The sequence below is a fragment of the Halichoerus grypus genome, chromosome 1 (assembly GCF_964656455.1).
Source record: "Halichoerus grypus chromosome 1, mHalGry1.hap1.1, whole genome shotgun sequence".
Classification (NCBI taxonomy): Eukaryota; Metazoa; Chordata; class Mammalia; order Carnivora; family Phocidae; genus Halichoerus; species Halichoerus grypus.
In genome coordinates, this window is record NC_135712.1 from 114,295,437 (window position 1) to 114,314,020 (window position 18,584).

The 18,584-nt window shown below is 36.4% G+C and overlaps 1 protein-coding gene across 11 annotated transcripts in view; it reads left to right on the forward strand.

Moving 5' to 3' along the window:
* LOC118526746 (phospholipid scramblase 4) overlaps nt 1–18,584 on the forward strand; it is a 129,051-nt gene that overhangs the window by 71,463 nt on the left and 39,004 nt on the right. For 2 of the 11 annotated variants that reach the window (XM_078070710.1, XM_078070740.1), the window contains exons 1-2: nt 11,710–11,850; nt 12,324–12,372. The exons of 1 other annotated variant lie outside the window; for it this stretch is intronic. The gene's annotated coding sequence lies outside the window, so the exon portion shown is untranslated. Of the gene's footprint in view, nt 1–11,707; nt 11,851–11,990; nt 12,373–18,584 lie in introns of those variants that run through there. 8 more of the 11 variants (XM_078070735.1, XM_078070756.1, XM_078070731.1 and 5 more) reach the window with 5 other exon arrangements.

Below are 18,584 nucleotides of genomic sequence, written 5' to 3' on the forward strand. Positions count from 1 at the left end.
ATAAGAAACTGCAGTATTTCCTAGATTCCTTCGTGCAGAGATAAATGCCCACAGTTACTTCCTAAGTGTTAACAGCTTTTGCAGATGTTCATGAAAATGATATTTCCACCATCTCTACCTGCCGTTTAAGTAGGAAACATGTAAGTTTTTCTGTAGAAAAGTGGAGCAGAAATTAATGATATTTTTTATCTTTTTTATATGAAAAGTAAAATCTTCAAAGTGTTGATTTTGTCAGATTTTCTTAAAAACTTCTTTTGGTCCCTTATTTCCCCCTTTCAAACCTTGGGCCAAATTTTTATTGCTTTTCTCATTCTTCGATGAGCTTTTCACATATTTCTTCTGGTATCTGCTCTAGATTCTTGATATGTACTTCATGCACTGGAAGATTCAATCTGATTTGGACATAATTTCTTTTTAATTTAATTTCTATAAACCCCTTCTCTTAACTTGGTACCTAATTCTCTATATCCAAATTAAGAAGGAGCAGTGTTCGCAAGTACCTTAAATACCTGTATTCCTTTTTTTGTTTTGTTTTTTCCCAAACTATAATAATGTAATTTTTTTGTAATTTTAAAAAGTCTATTATCAAGACAGTAAATGAAATTTAAAGCAGGAAAGAAACATTTTTAACTGATACAATTCAGATTCTGTTCTTTTTAGCTTGAATAATTTACAGTTTGAGTTAATATAACTTGGTTGCTTATTTCATAAACTCTTCCCCAGACAAGAAACTCAGACATTTTAGCTATGGGTGATCTCCTTACTTCCTTACTTGGATTCATTCCTTTGCTCTGCAAATAATTTAGTGCTAGTTACATGTCAGGCACTACACTTGGCTTTGCTCAAACTTCTTCCAAATTATTGAAAGAATCAGCACAGACTTTCTGCAGCCCAACTGCATATTCTTTCCACTAAAACTTCTGCACTTGTTTTCATCTTCTGGTACATCTGGACAGGTACACTCTGTACGAATTAAACTGAAAGTCACGAGCTCTGTTGGATCTACTTTTAGGAAGCTACAGTGTTCCTCCTTCTGTGGTGGTGTTCAACCTACTTCTCATGCATTAGGAAATCTTAGTTCTTCGGCCTAATATGCATGTATTATCTCCCCTCTACTGTAAAATTATAGACTACTCCTTCCATAGTCTTTCTTATACAATCCAATGAGCACATCAATGTACTAACTTAATGAGATTTGCTTTCTTCAAATTGTATTGTAGATTTTCATTTTTATTGAAACATAGGCCGTGTAGCCACTTTACGACTATATACTGAGGGACAAACATTGCTTCTCAGTTCCCTGTCCTTTGTCTGCCCTTCTCTACCAGAAAGTGTAGTAAAATTGAGGTTATTGTTGAAAAATGAAAGATAACAGTAATCTCAATTCTTTTATTTTTTTCTTTTATAGGTCAAGGATTTTTTTTTCTTTTTATTTGTAGATATGGTATATTTACCTAATCCCTGAAACTTGGTAGAGAGGTGAAGTATGAATATGGAAGAGATATTACTCACAACTAGGAGCTGATAATGAGAATGAATAGCATCCCACAGTACAGAGGTGTAATGGGAGCAAGTAGTGGCTAGTTGAGAAGCAGGCAATAATGATTGCATTATCAGGGTCACAATGCAACTTTCTATCACCTGTACTCAACCCAGAGTCTCCTTTGCCCATGCCTTACTAGATGTAAGACAGAGATCACATGTTTCTGAATCAGTTTTGTTATTCCTGTTTTTTTATACATTCAAAAAATGTTTCTTTTTTTTTTTTAATTTAAGTTTGGTACTTTCAAATGGAAGCATTTTTCCACTATTTGTCCCTTACCTTGATTCCCAAGGAACCCATACCCATGGCTCAGGAGAGATACTTTTAAAATATCTGCTGAATGAAATGATAACAGAATAACAATTTTATGTGTGCTTCTTTTGTTTCATTAGAGCTCTAAAGGCTGAATTTATTAGATTTCCAAATTAGGTACAAATATGGGCTTATATTCTTCACTGTATAAATTCAACTTCAAATCTTCTGCAACTTTTTTAGTTTTCTGGTTCTAGATTCTTCCTTCTTGCAAAACACCCTGCAGACTCAGTTGAAATTATGGCCTATTTTATAATTGTATCATGTGCATTGCTATGTGTAATAATGATAAGATTTCAGGATACATCTGGTTGAAATATATATCAAATTTAAAACATCACATATTCACACCTATAGACCATAACTACAAAAGAAATCTGCAGGATATAATACCACTGTGAGAATTTCAATGCTGATAATTTGTTCTATGTTAAGTAGGAATCACAGACCTAAATATAAATGGCAAATACCATAAAACTCCTAGAATAAAACATAGGAAGAAACCTAGATGACCATGGGTATGGTGATGTCTTTTTAGATACAAGATCAAAACATGATCCATGAAGAAATCATTGATAAGCCAAGCTTCATTAAATTAAAAACTTCTGCTCTGTGAAAGACATTGTCAAGAGAATGAGAAGACAAGCCATAGATGAAGAGAAAACACTTGAAAAAGACAAATATACAGAGAACTCTTAAAACTCAACAATAAAAAAAAAAAAAATTAAAAAATGGGCCAAAGACCTTAACAGACACCTCACCAGAAAAAAGATAGACAGATGGCAAATAGCACATGAAAAGATGTTCCACATCACATGCCATCAGAGAAATGCAAATTAAAACAATAAGATACCACTACACACTAGAATGGCCAAGACCCAGGACACAAACAACAAATGCTTGGCAAAGACGTAGAGAAATAGAAACTGTCCTACATTGCTGATGGGAATGGAAGATAGTACAGACACTTTGGAAGACGGTTTGTTGGTTTCTTACAAAACTAAACATAGTCTTAGGACCCAGCAAGTGGGCTCCTTGGTACTGACACTAGTGAGTTGAAAAATTATGTCCTTACAACAACCTGCACCTGGATGTTTATAGCAGCTTTATTCATAATTGCCAAAACTTGGAAGCAACCAAGATGTCCTTCCATAGGTAAATAGACAAACTGTGATACATCCAGACAATGAAATTATTCAATGATAAGAAGAAATGGGTTGTCAAGCCATAAAAAGACATGGAGGAATCCTAAATGCCTATTAGTAAGTGAAAGAAGCCAATCTGAAAAAGCTACATACTGCATGATTTTAGCTCTGTAACATTCTGGAAAAGGCAAAACCATGGGGACAGTAAAAACATGAGTAGTTGCCTGGGACAGGGTGGGGGGCAAAGGGACATATGAATAAGCAGAGTACAGAGGCTTTTTAGAGCAGTAAAAATATTCTATATGATAATGATGTACATATGTCAATATACATTTGTCCAAACTCAATAGAATGTACAAGAGTGACCCTAAAGTAAACCATGGATTTGGGTTATTATAATGTGTCAATGTAGGTTCATTCTTGGGAAAAAATGTACCATTCTGGTGAGTGATATTGACAGTGGGAAGCCTATGCATGTATGGGCTCACAGGAAATATGGGAAATCTCTGTACTTCTCTCTCAATTTTGTTACAAACCTAAAAACTGCTTTTTTTTTTTTTAAAGATTTTTTATTTATTTATTTGAGAGAGAGAGAATGAGAGAGAGCAAGCACATGAGAGGGGGGAGGGTCAGAGGGAGAAGCAGACTCCCTGCCGAGCAGGGAGCCTGATGCGAGACTCGATCCAGGGACTCCAGGATCATGACCTGAGCCGAAGGCAGTCGCTTAACCAACTGAGCCACCCAGGCGCCCTAAAAACTGCTCTTTAAAAAAAAAAGGCTTGGGGTGCCTGGGTGGCTCAGTCGTTAAGCATCTGCCTTCGGCTCAGGTCATGATCCCAGGGTCCTGGGATCAAGCCCCACAACGGGCTCCCTGCTCAGCGGGAAGCCTGCTTCTCCCTCTCCTACTCCCCCTACTGGTGTTCCCTCTCTCGCTGTGTCTCTCTCTGTCAAACAAATAAAATCTTTAAAAAATAAAAAAGTCTTATTTTTCAAAAAAGGTATGCAGCTTACCCTAAGAATTCACATTTCTGAACATATTTATAAAATGTCAGTAGCTCTGATTCAGCCAAAAAATTTTGAATCAGTAAATAATCACTTTGCATACAAATACAATACAAAAAGATGCTCTAAGTTAATGAATTGTCTATCTACATTTAAGGACAATGGCCAATTCTTAGGTGTTTAGTCACAACATAAACACTCATTTCATTGAGTCTAAAACCTTGATGTCATAATGTGCAGATTGTGGCATTTGGGACTGCCATGTGTAAAAATTGAATTTGAAATACCCTTCTCATCCACATATAGTTAAATATTTATCTGATTTCAAGAAATATATCCTTTTCTCCTTTTTGCTTTTGGGAGTGCTGGCCTCTAAAATTTCCTACTTCCTTACATTTTTGTTGAAGTGCCTTGGGCATTTTGGGATTTTGCAAACATGCATAAATATATGATGATCACATGGCCCAGTTGATAGTGTTTAAGAAATATGCTTTCATTAAAAAATACTTTTATACATTTCATGACACACATATACATAAGAATCAGTCTGAAGTAGACCTAACATTTAAAAAAAACTGTTAGATAAAAAAGTAAGTTTTAAATATACCTATGTGAATGGACAGAAAAGTTATTTAATATGTTCTATGAAAGGAAAAATAAGAAAATGTAATATAATTAGATTTCAAGAACAGAATACACCTTTTTAAAAAAGATTATTCCAATGTCCCTTTCTACATCAATGTAAATATCATAACATTTAGAACAAAGTTCATGACAACATTCCGAAGATTCAAGATATATTTTGGTTCAGATCTCAATCCCATTACCTACTGGGCCAGTTACTTTATAGTCTCTAAGCCACAGTTTTCTCATTCCTTCCATCTTTCCACCACTGCCACATCCCAGATAGCCCATATTTATAACAGTGTGTTGTTCTTCTATTTTTTTCTCTATGCTCATAAATCATATATGAGCATATCTAGTGTATGCATATATCTATGCATGGTGTGTATACTTATATCCATATATATGCAGTATACAAGACATCTTTTCAGTAAAGAGTCACCCCATGTTTTTTAGTATAATTTTACTTCAGAAAGATACATTCTCTTTTTCTTTTTTTTAATTTTTATTTATTTATTTATTTTAAAAGATTTTATTTATTTATTTGACAGAGAGAGACACAGCGAGAGAGGGAACACAAGCAGAGGGAATGGGAGAGGGAGAAGCAGGCTTCCCGTGGAGCAGGGAGCCCGAGGCGGGGCTCGATCCCAGGACCCTGGGATCATGACCTGAGCCGAAGGCAGACGCTTAACGACTGAGCCACCCAGGCGCCCCTCTCTTTTTCTTCTTTATCCATCGTATCTACTCGTGCCTCCTTGAGATGGTACTGAAATCATTTTGATTAGGGTTCTATGTGTTCCCCAAACACTCAGACACTCTTTTCCATTCTTTATTGCTATATTCTTGGAGATGCAACTCACTTTCCACTTCATGTATCAAAGGCAATTTGATCCAGATGGTATAAATGAGTTTAAGCTTTCAAAATCATATAAACTACATCCGTGGGCACAAAATAACATGAAAATGTATCTTTGAAACCACTGTCAATGATATTTTCAACATCACAGAATACATGAAGACTCAGAAAACTAGTGAATGGCAAACTCTTCCAGTTCTGGAAATCCAATTTTCCAGAGAAAAAAGGCAATGTTGACTTGTAGATACACACACACGCGCGCGCGCACATGCATATTCTATTTTAATTTTCTATGGTTGCTTTAACAAATTACCATAAACTAGATCACGTTAAATAACAGAATTCTATTCTGTCACAGTTCTGGCGGCTAGAAATCTGAAGAAAGGGTGTTATCAAGGTTGATTCGTTCTTGCGGACTCAGGAAGAATCACTTCTATGCCCCTCTATCCTAGCTTCGGGTGGTTGCTAGTAATCCTTGGTGCTCCTTGGCTTTATACATACACCACTCCAATCTCTGCTTGCATTGTCATATGGTACTTCCCTTTGTCTGCCTCTGTGTTCCAATATCTCTCTTCTTATAAGACACTAGTCACTGGATTAGGACCACCCCAATTTAATATGGTTTCATCTTAATTTAATTACATCTGTAAAGGCCCTATGTCCAAATAAGACCAATCACATGCACTGGTACCAAGGGTGAGGGTAGTAACTGATCTTTTAGGGCACGCAATTCAACCCACAATATACTGCAATGTCAATTTCAGGCAAATATATAGTACTTTTTTTTAAATCATAGTATGCAGGGGGGTGAACAACATTAACAATTTTGTGTTCTTAAATATCAAAACTCATAAAATGGACACATTTCCCTTTCCTGCTTGTTACTATAAAAGATCATGAGAACACCCTGATGAACATTGTTTTAACATACATGTAGCGGAAATTTTCATTTTAATTGCTTTGAGCAAGAAAAAAAGTGATTACATAACAGGATAATCTAAGTGGATTTTTAGCTGATTGAACAATTATAGAATTCAGTAATCAATACTGAATTTCTGTCATCCTGAGATTAGCTTCTAGTAATGACTTACCAGATTCTTTATTTATCCCAGGATTTGTTATCAATGACATGAATGTAGACATAAAAAGAGCAGACATAAAAAAGTAAAATTTTAATGACAAAATCTAAGAAAAAAGCTAACATGATAGGTTAACAGAATACAAATTCAAATTTACCTTAACAGGCTACAACTAATTTTAGTCATAAGGCTGAGGAGCTAAACGGGTTTAATGAAGAAGATGAAATTATATAGGCAAAATATGAGTTTCTGTTTCTAAAATAAAAAGTCAGTTGCCTATATAGACACTATATCTATAGCTTTAAAGAGCTGGTTTGATGATATTACCTATAAATGGTTAACCAGATTGTGTTCTTAAATTGCCATTAAATGAGTTTCTGGGTGATGGGGCACCTGGTGGCTCTGTCAGTGAAGCGTCTGCCTTCGGCTCAGGTCATGATCTCCGGGTCCTGGGATGAAGCCCCATGGAGGGGCTCCCTGCTCTCTCTGCTTCTCCCTCTGCCCCTCTGCCCCCCCCACCCTCCCCCACCCCCTTGCTTCTGTGCTTGCTCTCTCTGTCTCTCAAGTAAATAAATAAAATCTTTTTTTTAAAAAAATGAGTTTCTCGGTGAGACTTCCCTAAATTAGCCCTAAGTGAGCAGGTTAAGATTCCAAAGAGAGCAAAAAACTTCCATTACATGTGGTCTGGAGAGAAACAATTTCAGTATAAGGATTTCTGCTTTTACTGACTTTTCCTGGTTAATATGCCAGAGAAGTTAATTTGAAACACAACATTTATGTCAAGTCAGTTCATAAGGAGAAACGTGACAATGAGAAACTTTACCCTGAAGCATATTGTTGCTGGCATCCTGTTCATATCTAATGCTGCACGCAAGTAGAAATATTTCCCATTGTTCAAATACTCTCCTTACACTGATTAGTTGGAAGGAAAGTTTGTTTTCTGAGTCAATGTTATAATATATGAAGACTGTGGGAGCCATGGAATACTTCGACTCCAAAAATTTTGACAGCAGTAAGGATTATATTGAAAACTGGGCAATTCACCTTATACTGTTTGCTGACAAAACCATTAAGCCATTACTCTAGTTGCGGGGAAGAGCCTCTCTTCCATGCTCATCTCTCTCCACCCCCAACTTCAGCCTACTCTCATTTCTTGTTATCTTTGTTTGCTCTTTTGTTAAAATTCTTTGGGTTCCATTTCCCTAATCCCTTATATACAGACCTTAGTAGTCTAAAGAACTGAGGTCATCTACCAAATACTAATAAATAAAAGGTCATCTACCAAATACTAATAAGTAAAATTTCTCTAGTATACAATGAAAATCACCACAAATATACTAGAAATGGTTAATGTGCCGATAAAGCTAATGTAAATGGGCCTCATTAATAGAGCCCTATTGATATTTCATTGTGTTACGTAAGTATCAGACCAACTATTAGAAAACAATAACTCTAAGGAAAGTAATCTCAATCTAAGGAATCTGCAATCATGACAAATAGAAATGGCAAAAAAGAAGGTGTTCAATCTTACAAAGAAAATATTTTAGGGGCGCCTGGGTGGCTCAGTCGTTAAGCGTCTGCCTTTGGCTCAGGTCATGATCCCAGGGTCCTGGGATCGAGACTGGCATCGGGCTCCCTGCTCAGCGGGAAGCCTGCTTCTCCCTCTCCCACTCCCCCTGCTTGTGTTCCTGCTCTCGCTGTCTCTCTCTCTGTCAAATAAATAAATAAAATCTTTAAAAAAAAAAAAAAAAAAAGAAAATATTTTAGGAAAAGTGGATAGCAACTTATAAAAACTTAAAAAGCTATTGAATTAAAGTTAGAATTATATTCTCTTTTGGAACAAACAATAGAATCAAGAAAAAAAGAATGTTTTCTGGATATAGATTTTGTTTAATTAAAAGGGCTTTCTAACAGTTTGGTTTATCTAGCAATGAACTGCTTAAAAATGTTATGAGTTTGTGAGAGTTAAAGTTTCAATAATGATAAGTTAGCTTGTACTGGGATAACTCTCCCATCGATAAGAATAATAAACCTGAAAAAAAAACAAAACCAAACCCACAAATATTTGAAGACATTGGAGAGCTGTCAAAACCTGACCAAAACTATAGGAGATTTGACCAGTAAAAGAAGGGAATTATAATAACTGAGTGAGATGCATGTTTATACAGCCTTTTCCCTGGGGACATTCCCCAGTCCTCAGGTGCAGGGCAGCTAGAACTCAAGTAGATTCCTTTAGTTTTATTGACTTGTGATGTCAGTGAAGAGATTTCAGGCAGCACATTGAGGGTAATATCAGAGAGTAGGTGACAAAGAGGGAAGAACTTTAATACCTGCCTATAAAAAGCCCTAAAATCCTTGACTGACCATTGAACTATATATGTGCTGGAGATCCTCCAGTGATGCCAGCAGAGAGTAGCAGCTGAAAGGACTGGACAGAGATTTCAGTTGCTGTACACTGCAAGGAAATAGAATTGGAATATGAGGACTGCCAAAGATAGAGGGGCTTGGTAAAACCTTCAGGCATTTGACAGACTAGTCTTAACAAAGTATGAATCAAAGGCTCCAGAAGTTAAAGATGATTTGCCTCCAATTACATGTCAGGGAATAATTGATCCTTTTCAGAGGAAGAAGACAGAAATCAGAAACTCTACAATATATTATCCTTAACATCCTATACACAATGAAAAATTAATATATATTAATTAATATATATCCTAAGAAACAGAAAATTGTGGGTGTCTGTGCTCTGTCAAAAAAAAAAAAAAAAGCAACCTATAGAAATAGATCCCAAGGTGAATCACCTAGTGGCATAGGGGAGTAAACCAGTATTATAAATACATTTAATAATTTAAAGAAAATGATGGTCAAAATGAATGAACAGGTGTGCAATCTCAGCAGGTACACAGGAGCTGTGAAAAAGAACCAAACAGAAATACTAGAACTGAAAGTGTAATATTGGTAAAGGGCTTAACAGCAGATTGAAATAAGGCCAGTATATTATGAAGAGCAATCCATAGAAATTATTCAACTTAAAGAGAAAAAAATTAGAAAAAAGTAAACAAAGTCTTGGTGACCTATGAGGCAATATTAACTAGTCTAACAAACATTTAATTGGATTCACAGAAGGAAAGGAAAGAGCAAGAATGGGCTAAGGAAGTAATTTAAAAATAATGGTTGAAAGTTTACCATGATCAACCCTACATATCTATGACACTAAGAGGACTCTAAGTAGGATAATTACAAAGAAAACCACATATCATAAACTAACCGCAGAAAACCAAAGCTAAAAAATTTCATCTCAAAACCAATAATATGAATCCCATCAGATAAAAATGGAAGTTAAAACTGCAGGGAATGAAAAAAATCTGTTTGCCCAAAATTCTATATCCAGTGAAGATACCATTAAAATGCACATAAAATAAAAATATTTTAGATTTAAAAAATTGAGAGAATTTCTCTGTAGCTGTTCTGAACTACAAGAAATACTAAAGGAAATTCTCCAGCCTGAAGTGAGGTAAGTCTTTATCTACAAGAAAAAAATGAAGAACAAAAATTATGTATACGTTGGGTAAATATAAAAGTTATCTTTTTTCTTCTCTTAATATCTGTAAAAGACAACTAACTGCTTTATCAAAACAACATTTTACTATGTGGTTTATAATTTGTGTGCATGTAAAGCATGAGAGCAATGGCACATAGTACTGAGGAACCAAAAAGTCCTGTCGCAAATTTTTTAATTTTATATGAAGTACAATATTAACTCTAAGCAGATTGCGGTAATGTAAGAACACCCAGTAAAAAGAAAATACAAAGAGATGTAGCTAAGAAGCAGAGCAACTAAATAGGATTAGTACAAAAAATAATAATAATAATAATTAATTTGTCATCCCTTGAAGTATTCAAGTAGAAATGTCATCACATCAGGAATCTCGGAAAGACATGGGTTTGAATCATTTTTATTCTCAAAACTTCTGATTTGGGCATAAGACACACTTTCATTAATTTCTTTTCCCGTCCCCCTCAAAGCAGTATGTTTCACAAGACATGTTTTGCTTTTGAACTTTTTGCCATCTTTCATGTGGTATTGTGGATGTTTGCATTCATAAGCTCAATTTCTTGATCACTCTCATGAATTCAGAACAAAGCTAATAAATAGTATTATATTTTGCTGCAGTTTTTGCCAACAGTTTATGCTTTCCATATAACTTTCTTTCTGTATTTATGTAATGTCTTGCACAATTATTACTGAGAAATACAATATGAATTTTTTAAATCTATTCTCACTTGCATACTAACAAGTACCATACATACAAAGAAAATATGGAAAATTCCAGAACTCCACTCCCATATGCCCTCCCCCATCGAAACTTCCATAGTGGAGCACTGCCAAGTACTCTTCAGAGCTTAATCTAATTTACTTCTGCCCAGCTCTGATTTTTTTTATAACGTCAGGGACCTTTTTAGACTCCCCCAGCTCCAGTCAGTGGATTGTGCTTCTCCCCCATGGACCACCCCAAAGATGAACCCCAGGAGTCTGAAAAAAAGCATTTGTGCTCAACAATTATAATTAACAAATGGCAGTTTTCTCCCAGGGTCAAAAAACTAGGCAACCCTGCTCCCCTTCCCTTTTTCCTGGACTCCCTCCCTCTAACATCAAATTGGCCTCCTCCAATCCTGTGGAAAAGAAAACAGAATGCCTGTGCCTGCGCCTGAGTGTTTCCAGCTAGCATTGCAATGCCAAGGCCAATTCTCCAAGCCAGGGTCTGGGGGGTGGGAGCAGATGCAAATTAACCGGGCTCTTGCGAAACAGTGGTTTCTTTTCCTTTCCACGCACAGTAATCTCTGTCAGCAAAACTCCTCACAGGCTGTGAACCTGCCTCCTTGGTTAGAGGCACCCGTCGACAGGCCCTTACCTTTCTCTTCACCTCACACTAGAGCTGTGACAACTTTTCTCTCCGTGTCCCCCTCCCCCTCCTCTCTCGTTCGGACGCCCACGCCAGCGGCGCCCCGCGCCTCCCGGGACAACCGACCCGCGGCGGCCCAGCGCCAAGCGCGGGGGGCGGGGTCCGAGGCCCGCGCGGCCGCTCGCCCTGGGGGAGGGTCCGGGCGAGTCGGGACCACGCCCCTGAGCCCCGCACCGCCCCCTCCCCTCCGGGCTCCAGTTTGTTTTTAATTTGAAAAGTCCTCCTCTTCCTTCTTTGCTTCCCCGCCCCTACTCTTTACTCCGCTCCGCGGGGAAACTTAGACCCCGGGCTTGGCGTCGCGGGTGCGTAGATAGCGGGCCAGGCGGTGAGTGGGGCCGGGCGGCGGGCGAAGAGCGGGGTCCCGGAGGAGGGGGCGCGGAGCTGGGTGGTGAGGGGAGGCCGGGAGCTGGCGGACGCGGGGACGGGCGGCGTCCTGGGCCGAGAGTGGCCGGCCCGCTGTGCCGCGCGCTGCATCCTCAGGTGGTGCCGGAGTTTCGGGCTTCCCGGCGCGCGTCTGTCGGGAGACGCGGCGGGACAGGCAGAGCCTCTCTCCAGCCCTGGGTTGGGGGTCGGGGCCCCCTGGACCTTAACGTGAGCTGCAGCGGCCCCGGAATGAAAGCTTTCTGTTGGAAAGACCGTTCTGCAGGAGCAAAAATGCGCTCTGGGAGAGTTGGCTGCGCTTCCCGGCCCTCCCCGTCTCCTTTCTAGCGTCTCCTGCGGGAGGAAGGCGCGTTGCTGGGCCCGCTCTGTCTCGCAGGCCGGTCCTGCCTGATTGGGCTTCTCCTGCGTCTCTCGCAGGCATTCCCTCGGCGCTGCACTCAGGTACTCCCACCAGGCTGATTCGCAGGTAAAACGGTTTGTGGTAACTTCACAGATTGGGCGGGCGGATGGGCGGGGGTTACTGGAGAGAACTCTTCTCTCGTTTTGAAAATGCGGACAAACTGGGGTGATGTAATTTATTTTGGAGTGTACTTGAGATGTTTCTATTAAATAAAACGTTTATGTTTCAAGACTTAGATTTTTCTTTCATTTATTTTCTGGTATTTTTATCTTCTCTTAGGATCTACAATTCAGTTGAGTTTTTAGTTCTATATTGCGTATTTAAAATGTAGCTACCAAAACGAGTACAGATGAAGCTTATTAGGCATTAAGATTGATTTCCCACCATATAAAAAAAAAGATGGATTTTCCGACCTACTTAAGAATATGGATTTAATATTTTACTCAATTGTCTTGGTTAATTTTGAAATACTAGCGTCATTTCCATTAGATTTGGGAAAGCCAAGAATGCTCCTCATGACATTCTGTGACATTGTTGTGAATTGTATAGACCAGTGATATCAGGCAAGGGAACACATTAACATTCTGATTAGGAAAAAAAGAAACGAAATTATCTCTTTTTACACATAATGTGATTGTGTATCTTGGATGTCTGTAGGAAGCAACTGAAAATATCCTGGGAAAAGAATTTAATGAAGTGTCCAGTTGCATCTAACCATAATTAATAGATATCAATAGATGTTACATAAACAAAAAATACAATTGAACAAAATAAACCGTTCAATTTAGCCTGAAATAACACGAAATTGAAAACTTACTGAAAAAAGGTAAAACTACAGACTTGAAAATACAATGAATGTATAAGTAAGTGCATTAAGATACGTTTTTCTAAAGATATAATTTCTTTAAGAGAATATATAAATTAAATAGATTCCTAACTGAATTTTTTTGTTTCTAAGTCAACTGTTTAGCCCTTGTGGAAAAACAGTAGATATACTTACTACATAATAAAAGGTATTATCAAGCTATAGTGATTAAAAGACAGTGGAATAGGGAATAGACCAGACAAGTCAATGAAACTGAAGAGACACATTTAAGAATAAAAGGAATGCTGCCATTTTATAAACATACATTTTAAATCAGGTGGTGGGGAAGAAATGACATGTAATTGATCATGCTTAAATAATCAGGTGTTTATTTGGGAAAACTAATAATAAAACTGGAACTTTCTTACTCTTGGCACACAAATGTGATCTAGATGACTTATTAATTTTAATATAAAGGTATGAAACCTGAAAGTAAAAGAGGAAAACCTGAATGAATATTTGTGAACATGGCATGTGAGTAAAGTGTTTTTGAGGTTGATAGAAAAACCTACAGCCTCTTTAGGGACATGGTTCTTACTAACAATTCACATTCAGAAAACAAACAAATAGGGGAATTGTTAACGGAAAAGGAGCTAATTATAGTAGTATGCCTAGAACTCTCAGTAAGGCTTTTAAAATCAACAATCAATTTGAGGACACAGTCAGTTCAAAGCAAGAGAAATGCAAATGGAAAGCAGTATACTCAGCCAGGCTAATTATCAGAAAAGTACAATTAAAATAAGAGTTTTTGTGTGTTTTACTGATTTTGAAAGTCTGATAATATTCAGTATTGTTGATAATGAGTTGAGAGAAATACAGTCTAACAAACTCTTAGTGGCAATGTATTGATAAAGCTTTTTTATGGTGGTAGCTATTAAACTTTTCAAATATTCAGTTATTGGAGTTTATCATGCTCTTAAGCATGCAAATAAAAATCTGTGTCAAAGATGGTCACAGTAGTATTGTTTTTAATACAGAAAACTTGGAAACAATTTCATAACCATTGATTGGGATTTGGTTACATAATTTATGGTACATCCAAAGGTGAGATCATGTATAGTTTAAAACATTTGATAGCTCTAAATGTTCTAAAGTGGAAATATGTCCAAAGTATATTATAAGTTGGAACACAAAAAACAAGTTGAAACAGTATATATATAAATAGAATATATATACAGTAACATTTTTGTAAATAATGTAGAACTAGACTGAATTATATGTATTCATGTTCTCTTAGTTCTATAATGTATGTATGTCTAAGGAAAAAGTGGTGTTATTATAATAGGAAAAATAATAAATAATAAAGATCCTGGAAGTGTATTTAGTAATTTATATAGAATAAATCCTTTCTGGATATATTAGTTGTCATTCAATGTAGAAAAAATATATTTTTTTTTCACAAAGCTTTCCATGTTGTTCTCTTCATTTACTTTATTTTTGAATGTCTTCTTTCAGCTTCTTCCTTTGAAAATCCCTTCCTTTATCTCCTTCCTTAATATTGAGTGCTATGATGTTTCTTAGAGGCATATAACTGAAAACTTTTGCCTGAGTGATTTCACAGCCTGTTAACTTTCTTACAAACAAAAAATGCAGGAATGTTCATGTTCTTTATGTTTCTCAGCAGCATTGTATTAAAATTAAAATTAACCTTTACGGTATTTCAGGATGAGAGAGAGATGCTTAAAAAGAAAAAATAGAACTACAAAAAGTAAAAAAGAACGTATAGCAAAAATGAAGAAAAAATAAAGGACAGATTTTGGGGAAAAATTCTTAAAGTTCTAATACTATTCATATTAATAAAGAAGATCTAAAAAAAGACAAATGGAAAAATGGACAAATGACAAACAGTTCATGAGAAAATGGAGTTGCAGATTACTTTTAAACATAATTAAAAACTGCTCAACTTCCTCATAAGATATGGAAAATATAGTGGTTTTACTTTTCAGATTGGCAATGACAAAAATGTTGATAACACATCATATTAGGACTGTAACACATTTTTGTCTCGTGAATTGATTCACATCCTTTGGAATACAGTTTGAGAGTATATATCAAAATAAAAATGCACAAAACTTTGATCCAGCAGTTCTGCTTCCAGGAATTTAATACACAGGTACACAAAGAAGTATATGTAAGTCTATTTTAGCATGCTTTTAATTGCAGGTATTTGGAAACTATTTAAATTTTCATCATTGATAGGCCAATTAAAACTGATGATTACCAGAATGGAGCTGGGCAAGGGGATGGGTTAAATATGTGATGGGGATTAAGGAGTGTGCTTGTGATGAGCACAGGGCCATGTATGGGAGTATTGAATAACTATATTGTACACCTGAAACTAATATAACACTATGTTAACTAACTGGAATTTAAATAAAAACTTAAAAAAAATAGGCCAATTAAATAAACTGGTACGGCCATTAAAAAGGATAAGGTTATATGAATTGTAGTCAACATCAAGACATTTTTAACACATGAAGAAACAAAATACAGAAAGGTATGTAGAGGACTGTCATTTGTATTAAAAGACATATTAGTTTGTGTATACTTAGAAAATCTCATGGAAGACAAAAAGTCCATCTATGGTTGCCTTTTGAAATGAGAAACGGGGATCTAGGTAGGAGGGATTTTTACTTTTCGTGGTATAAATATATGTACTCCTTGACTACTTGATTAATTCCAGTGTTTGTTTGCAGATAATACCTATTTTAAAATATGTTCTTTTAAATGTAAGGTTTCTTATCAAAATGATTTAATTGTAGGTCATATGCCATCCTGTTTTGTTAGTTTTTAATACTAGAAGACTAGCCAGAAAATGACGCAATAAGGCATTTTCTGGTAATCTTCCAGGTATCATAATTGACATGGTAATGTTTCCTTAAATGTGTTGTATAAATATTATGATAATATTACTCTTCTGATATTTTTGTACTCCAGGTAACAAAGACATTTCCCCCTTAAAAGCTAAAATGGAGAAGCCTAATATTCTTTTCAAACAATTGAAACCAATTTAATGTCTAATAAAAGCTATTTATGAACTGTGGCTATCACTTTGCTTCCATTTAAAGATTTATTTATTTTGAGAGAGAGAGTGAGCGCTCATGTGGGCACATGCATAGGAGTGCTGCAGGAAGGGGCAGAGGCAGAGGGAGAGAGAGGATCTCAAGCATACTTCCTGCTGAGCACAGAGCCCTCTGTGGGGCTCAGTCTCAGGACCCTGAGATCATGACCTGAGCCCAAATCAAGAGTGGGACACTCAATCCACTGAGCCACCCAGGTGTCCTACTTTGCTTCCATTTAATCTCATTCTTTTACTTATTTTTTAAAGATTTATTTATTTATTTATTTGAGAGTGAGAAAGTGCGCACATGAGTCGGGGAAGGTGCAGAGGGAGAGGGAGAGAAGCAGACTCCCCACTGAGCATGCAGAGCCTGCCCTAGGGCTTGAACTCAGAAACCTGAGATCATAACCGGAGCCTAAACCAAGAGTCAGACACTTAACTGACTGAGCCACCCAGGCGCCTCCTAATCTCATTCTTTTATTTTAAAACAAAGCCAAATAACCAACCTCCAAGATTCTTCTCTGCTAAAAAGAAGGAAATACTCCACCACAAACCTTTTGTTTAGAAGGAATCATGGTGTGACCGAAACAAGAAATATGTTTATATAGGTTATGAAAACATAACAGTAAAAATTGATTAGATTTTACCAACATTTTTATTTGTTCCTAGTGAAAACCACAGTTTCTTTGAAGTTTTTTGTAGGTCTGATTTCATGCAAAGATATAATTAAATAAATATATGTTCTACAAATAATCAGTGAAAGATTCTGTGCATCTTCTGGACATTTCTACTGCATATTTTATCCTAAAGTAACAGACCTAGGTTTATCTTGTTAGTTCAAGCCTCTGTAATAGCTTTTTGAGTAGGATAGTTTCTTAATTCTAGCTATGTAACAGCAACCTATTAAGTTGCCAAGGTGTGGAACAGAAAGTGACTGAATTCTTCACAGTCATTGGACTTTAATCCATTCATATTGAGCCCATTCAACTATCCAGTTACCTAGTAACCAAGAAACCCGTAAAACTAATCAACACAATTATACATACTTACAGGAGCCAAGATTTTGGCTTAGAGTCTATAAAGAGAATTGTACTTGGAACTGTGTGTAAAACATTTCAACTTTGGTGAGCTTGAGATCTGAATAGTTATACAAGAATGAGAATGAATCACTTAAAAATTTTACAGCATAGTTTGGATTTCTTTTGAACTTCAGAAGAGATTTACTTGGGTTTACCAATGAGGTTTGAGGAAAAATTTAGATAGGTATTACATTAGTAAATTGAAGTTTTAATTGAGTTTATTAAGATGATTCCTTTTGAAGATGAATTTTTACTTGGGAAAGAGAGATCTGTAGTTATAGATGGTTGGGTGTGTGGTGAAGGGTATATCAGAATCACTTGGGAAATGGTTTCAAGCCTCATACACTTAGAGAAAGAAGTCCCCTAGATTTGTGGTTCTTAGAGTGTGATCCTAAATCAGCAATGTCAGCGTCACCTGGTCAGATATGCTATGTGGCATATTTGGAATAGTTCCAGATTTCTTTTATAAATCCGCTCCTTCCTCCTTTTTTCTCCTTTTTAAAGATTTTATTTATTTGAGAGAGAGAAAGAGAGGGAGAGTACAGAGGGAGAAGCAGACTCCCCACTGAGCAGAGAGCCCAATGTGGGGCTCGATCTCATGACCCTGAGATCATGACCTGAGCCAAAGGCAGATGCTTAACCCACTGAGCCACCCAGGAGCCCCCTGCTCCTTCCACCTTGAGATTTTTGTGCTTGATTGCTGAGGTACAGATTTTTGTGTAGGAAGGAACTTTGGAAATCAATTTGTTCAAACTTTCTTTCATGCTTGTATACCTAGCACATTTTATTTGTATGTGTTCTATGTGACTAAAGTTCTCTTTACGAAATATTTGCAGTTTTTTCAGTTTCAATGTGATGAAAATTTTGTAATATTTACAAGAACAAACTGGGCCATATTATTTAATAACATATTTAGCAAATTTGACCTTCTTAAATATTCCTAACAATATTGGGTTAAGAAGGCAGAGAAATGTCTACATTTATTTTGGAAATGTTAACATCAAATGGTGACTTAATATTTGGAAAATTTTTCTAGGGAAGTTGCATATCCTATTAATAAATCTTTTAAAAATTTCTACTATGTCAAGTAACTTTGAATAGCATTTTAGCAAAAGTTAAAAAAAACTTTAATGTCATAATCTAAGAATATTTACTTTAAAAATATCCTTAGCAACTCTATCCAGCTAAAAAATCTATACAAAACACTATCATATTCAGCTGTAGAAAGTGTTAATTTTTATTTCAATTTTATTTTCTCAATTGTTTTTGTATT